A 6,716-nucleotide genomic window follows, 5' to 3' on the forward strand; every position below is an offset into this window, starting at 1 on the left:
AGTAGCAGCCAAAGGACTCATTAGCAAAACACAAGAATGTAGGCCACTACGCACAACATGGTTGAAGAAAGAGTATAGATTTAGAATCCACGTCACCAGAGTTGGTGACTGGACAAAAATTATATGAGCTGGCTTTCCATCTGACTTACTGTGGATGGTGGAGAACCTCAAGGCTTCAGATAAAACATGATTTAGATGAAGGAGACAGCCTACAATGAGCACTGAAAAGGCTATAGCATAAGGTTCCCAAGCCGCGAAACACAGCAAGATTGGTCAGCATTCTCATGCAGCACAACAAAAGAAGTGACAGAATATGAGCTAAACAAGCTAGGATTGCACTGCACATCTTTCTTCAGACAACAACTACCCAAAACAATTACCAAGCAAGGTTCAAACCAACCAAAAAGGGGCCTATTTGATTTAATACAGCAAGTAGAATAGATGTCCTACTGGCTCTTTTCTTTCTATGATTGTTTTAACTTGTGCAGTTCATTAAGTCTATATTGTAAGATTGTATGAAAGAAATTCCATTTACACCACTAGCAGCACACTAAATGAAATGGACCATCTGTCACATTGCATCGCAGACACTTCACTAGCCCTTGTGTTAGTAGCCTCCACAGTCTAAGTCAGCCAAAACCAAGAAAAAAAGCCCAACAGCTCTCATGGGAGCAGCGCTCCCACAGTCATGGCTGAACATCACACATGCTGTAGCAGTGATGACTTTCATCAGGCCAGTCAGTCAGCATACCAACCACAATTTATTCCCTGCTGATAGCCAGTCTGTGTCACTGAACTGAGCTGGATATAAGATGGTCCCTTTGACCTGACTTGTGTCACAGAAGATCAGTACTTGTAATTCATTGGTAATTATGCATAAAGGTTAGTCTTATGTTAATTTTGTTTTTACAGTAGAAGATTAAATCTGAAATAACCAAAGCATGCAAATACAAAAAACAAAAAACAAAAAAAAAAGGCAAGCTGTACTGCAAGAATATGTACGTTTTACTTTCCCTTTGGTGCAAACAATCATTTATTGCTATAATCCATCCTATATTTTAGGTACACAAACTTTTACATGCAGAGCATAAAAAGTTTGACATGGATGTACAGTATATTCTGTTAATCTTTGAACACAAAATTGTATAGAAATGTCATGTTTATTGTAAAATATATTACATAGCCATACACATACCTAAGACAACTATATGAACTAAATCCTGGTGCCAGCGAAATCAGCTTCCATTGACTTCAATTGGACTAGGATTCTGCTCATATGTGTGTGTGTACGTCATGTAAAACAAGCTGAAAGGAAGTAACAGATTGTGTGAAAATTCTGTGACTGCTATGCAGTGATGCCAAGAATTAAACGAGAGACTTAACTGTATCTTTTTTCTTTTGTTTTACATACTGCTGTAAGTATTCATCATGTCAAAGGATGACAATAAAAAGAATCACAGAATGACACGTAGCTGAAGTTTATTGGTAGAAGAAACAGTTATTTGTGAAACATTTGCTTAATACTTGCTAAAATTTTCTGACTTGACAAGGCAGTCAGAATTCTTCCCCCTTCACCCCACCCCACCCACCAAGCTACCAATTTACCTGTAATTGTTTATGGGAAACACAGTGGCCCAAATTCATCACTAAAGTGTCTCCTTGTATTTAACTGTAGATGCACCAGGGAAAAATTTAGTCAATTGTTTCTGTGTCTTTGTCCTAAAGATGTAATATGCAGATTTTCAAACAGGGCTAAATGTCCAGAGTTATAACAGCTAGTAATAAAATGAGAGCTTTGGAAGGGAGAAAAAAACCTCATACTTCAGGGCTTAAGCCAAACTCTAACCATTACAGTCTAAAATGAGACTTTTATTTGAGGGGGCAGATTATGTCACATCTACCTACTGTGGAGTTTCTTGCACCTTCCTCTGAAGCAACTGAGGCTACACACGGTCAAATAGAGGATACTGGCCTATATGGACTACTGGTCTGATCCAGTAGGTAATTCTTATCTTCCCATTGCAAGGAAATGTGTCACTAACATGTATGGATAGTTCCTGAAGCAGAGGCTTTTGACGTTTCACAGATTCTTAAAATACATCAGTAAACGTTCACTGGTGCTTTCAGTTTGTACCCGTAAAACTAGCTAATAACTGCATGTGTGCAAATAAAATACAGATTGCGGGAGGACAAGTAGGTCTGAACTTAAGTCTTAGTCCCCTTTCTACAATAGGCCCAGTTTGATATCTGGAAGCAAGCTTTACGGCTTAGGACAAATCATAATTTATTTCTGATAACCCAAGGCCAAATATCAGTCAAGCTGCCAGATCATGAGTACTACATGCTAGAGTAGTTCTGGGACCAGATTCAGTAAAAGGTACAAAAAGACACCAAACCAGGCTCTTTCAGGTCTTTCACGTTGACTATATATTTGATTAAGTTCAGTCTTTATAGAAAAATGAATATTGGGAATACAACATGAAAAAAAAACCTGAAAATGACACCAAGGATTATTTTGCTGAAATTTGCTTTTTGGGGGTGGGTGGATAGGAGTGTTTGTTTTAAGAGAGCAAAACCACTGACAAAAGACTAAGGAGATTTCCACTGCCCCTGGAAGTTACCTATGCTAACTTGTAATGTGCTTTAATGGTCAAAGGCCTTTTAACAAACAAAATTATTCAACTATGTTAAAAATATCTCCAGTACTTCAACTCAAGAGCTTGGGAAGGAACTGAGGTGAAGAAAGGGAACAAGAATTGTGGCAGCCGGAAGTCTAAGGAGTTAAAGCAAAAATACAGTTCTGTATAATCAGCTGGCTGTTTCAGTTCCTAGTATTTACATAATGATCTGTAAGTTTAAACAAAACATAAGCTCAGGAATGCAGTATTTCATCCCTCACTCCATAAAGTAGCAATAAACTTCCTTCTTCCATTTCACTGATGTATTAAACATATTCCTTTGTACTTAATACCTACACTAACATGCCCTTCTAACAATAGAAACAGTGCATAACTCTCATAATAAAAGCAAGCAAAGTAATATAGAATACACTCCTGTAACATTCAGTCATGCTTTAAACAACATACCACTGAGGGAGAAGAGATAAACACCTTAAGAACCACTCTCAACAACTGAAGACACAGACTTGAACTCTCATCACATATTATTGCCCTGTGTCCATACGCCCTTTTCAGCAGACCCATCCCTACAAGCCAGATACATAATGTAGAATTGCATAACTGTTGTATTTATCTCAATATGACTTTGGAAAAATCAGTCCTTTTACTGAGCACATCTCTCATTAAAAATCCTGTCTTGTCATCACAACACTGAGACTGCCCCAGTGGGTCGGGGTCCATCTTTTTGACTCCCACCTCTCCTCCAGCATTAATAAGGTGGCAATTCTGCTAACAGGCTGTGTATGCAATGGCTAATGTTGAGCAGAATACATAGTTGTCTTTTCCCAATATAGATACAAGGACAACTGAGTTACTAAACCCATGCTGGTGGTCCCTGTAACATCAGATACCCTGATCAGTAATAACTGGATACCTCAGGGTCCAATGAAATAAAAGTGTTGAAAGTGTGCAAAAATATATTAACATGGCAAATAAATCTGAACAACAATCTAGTGACCCAAATACAAGTGCATCCTGGCAGCTGTGAAGCTATAAACATCAAACAAAAATGACAAATTATATAATGTTAATACACTTTAAAAGACAGTTGCTTACCTGTTCTGTAACTGTCTGGTCATTCAGTGACAGACCTGCGGGTGGCTATATTACAACAGAAAAACTTCAAAAACAGACTCCAACGAGAAACTGCTGAGCTAGAATTGATATGCAAACTAGACACAATCAACTCCGGTTTGAATAAAGACTGGGAATGGCTGAGCCATTACAAACATTGAATCTATCTCCCCTTGTAAGTATTCTCACACTTGTTATCTAACTGTCTGTACTGAGCTAGCTTGATTATCACTTCAAAAGTTTGTTTTCTCTTAATTAATTGGCCTCTCAGAGGTGGTAAGACAACTCCCACCTGTTTATGCTCTCTGTCTGTGTGTATATATATCTCCTCAATATATGTTCCATTCTATATGCATCCGAAGAAGTGGGCTGTAGTCCACGAAAGCTTATGCTCTAATAAATTTGTTAGTCTCTAAGGTGCCACAAGTCCTCCTGTTCTTCTTTTTGTTCTGTAACTGTTGTTCTTTGAAATGTGGGTGCAGAGGTGTATTCCACTCAAGTATGCATATGCTCAGTGCACTGAAGCAGTACCTGCAGGGATGGTGCTTGTGCCTTGTGGCTCTTAGCCCTCCCTTGACTATTTAAGGGCAGCACCACCCTGCCACCCCTCAATTCATTCGGTATGAAGATCAAGAGTAGATACCAATGCAGAGGGGATGGAGGGTGGGTCATAGATACACATCTGCACCCACATCTCAAACAACAGTTACAATACAGGTCAGTAACCATCTTTTCTTGTTCAAATGGTTGCAGAAGTGTATTCCACTCAGGTGACTCACAAGCACTACTTGTAAGAGGTGGGGCTCAGAGTCTACTACACTAGACACAGTAGTAACTGCATAGTGCTTGGTAAAAGAATGTATAGAAGACTAGGTAGCAGCCCCACAAAATGTCCAATATGGAAACATTACTGAGGAATGCTATCAGTGTCACTTGGGCCTGCGTTGAATGAGCCCACCATCTCTGTAGAGGCATGGGCTGAGCTATGTTATTTGCTGATATAATAAAAAGATATCCACCCAGGAAATCATTTGTGCAAAGACCCTTCTGACCCTTCATTCGATTTTCATAGGAGACATCAGACGAGGTGATGCACAAAAAGCCATAGTCCTCTCTAGGTAAATTGCAAGCACCATCTCACATTAAATGTGTGAAGTCACTGTTCATACAGATTGGAGTGTGGTTTAGAAAAGAAAACAGGTGAGTAAATCATTTGATTAAAATGAAACTGTGACAAAAATAAATAAATAAATAAATAAATTGGATATGGCCATAGAGCCACTTTGTCTTTGAAAAACTGCATGAATGGAGGCTCTGCTGTTAAGGCCTGCAGCTCGCCTACTTTCCTTGCAGATGTGTTAGCAACAAAGACAGCTGTCTTCTAGCACAGAAGGGACAGAGAGAAGGTTTCCATGGTCTCAAATGAAGGTCCCATAAGGGCACCTAAGACAGTGTTAAGGTCCCACAGGGGAACTGGCTCTTTCACAGGTGGGTGGAGATGAAATGAATACTCTTTTAGAAAGCTAACTATCATGGAGTTCAAGAAAACTGACTTCCCTTGGATGAGCAGATGAAACACTCAGCTGCTAAATGAACTCTCAGTGAACTGAGTGATAGACCAGAATACAACATATAACAGGCACTCCAAAATGTCTTGAATACAGGCCAGCATTGGCTGAATTCCTCAAGCTAGCGACCACACTGAAAAAATTGCTTCCACTTGGCAAAAAAAGTTGCATTAGTAGAGGGCTTCCTACTATTAAGCAACACTTGAACAGCTTCCGAACATGGTTCCTCTTCCTCATCTAGCCATGCAGCATCCATGTCACAAGATGCAGAGTGCTGAATGCTGGATGCAAAACTCGACTCTGGTGTTGAGTCAGTAGATCGGGATAAAGAGGAAGAGATATGGGAGGTTAATCCGACAGACTGAGTAGGTTAGAGAACCAACATTGTCTCAGCCAAGCTGGTGTGATGAGAATCAGCCTGGCATGATCCAATTTCCACTTCAGAATGACTTGTGGGATGATTGGGTTCAGGAGAGGGCACACAGAAGAGCTGATCTCCAGTTGAGGTGGAAGGTGTTGATTAAGGAGCCTGAGAGCTGCTCATGAGCAAAACTGATGGCACATCTTGTTTCTTGTTTCAAACAGGTTGATAGTCAGAATGCCCCATTTTGCGAAGATGGGACTCAGCACTCTGGACTTCAAAGACCATTTGTGATACTGGGAGATATTCCTGCTGAAGTGATCTGCCAAGTGATTCTGAACCCCAGTTAAGTGAACAGCTGTAGGAATGATACTGTCCTGGATGCAGAACTGCCAGAGATTTATTGCCTCCTGACAAAGCTAGTTGGAGTGTGGGCGCCTCCCTTCTTGTTCACATAATACGTCACGGTGGTAATTTCAGTGAGCATATGAACCGTTGTACCCCTTATGTGATCCCAAAAGATCATAGGCAGACATCGTAAATGTCTCAAAACTCTAGGACATTAACATGGAAGGAATCTTCCTGTTCTGATCACAAGCCTTGAATTTTCAACATTCAGGAGGCTTTGGTGATTACAGTCCTGGTCAGTGGAGGATGAGCAAAGGAAACAACCTGGCATACATTGCTCTGAACTGTCCACCACTATAGGGAGTCCATGTTCACTAGAGGCACTCGGACAAGCCTGTTCAATGATTGACAACTCAGCCGACAGACCAATTTCAACCATACTTGAAGAGGGTGAAGGTGCAGTCTTGCATGCTGGACTACATAAGTGCATGCAGCACATAACTTAGTTATTTTAGGCATACCTGGCCCGTAGTTGAAGGTTCAGCTTGTAATGTCAGATACAGGAGACAAATTGCTTGAAATCATTCATTTGACAGAAAGGCTCTTGAACTTGTAGAATCTAGTAGGGCCCCAATGAACTCTGTTTTTTTGAGTTGGTATTAATGTTAGCTTCCCGCCTTTGTTAAA

Source organism: Chrysemys picta, chromosome 3 (genome assembly GCF_011386835.1).
Source record: "Chrysemys picta bellii isolate R12L10 chromosome 3, ASM1138683v2, whole genome shotgun sequence".
NCBI classification, from domain to species: domain Eukaryota; kingdom Metazoa; phylum Chordata; order Testudines; family Emydidae; genus Chrysemys; species Chrysemys picta.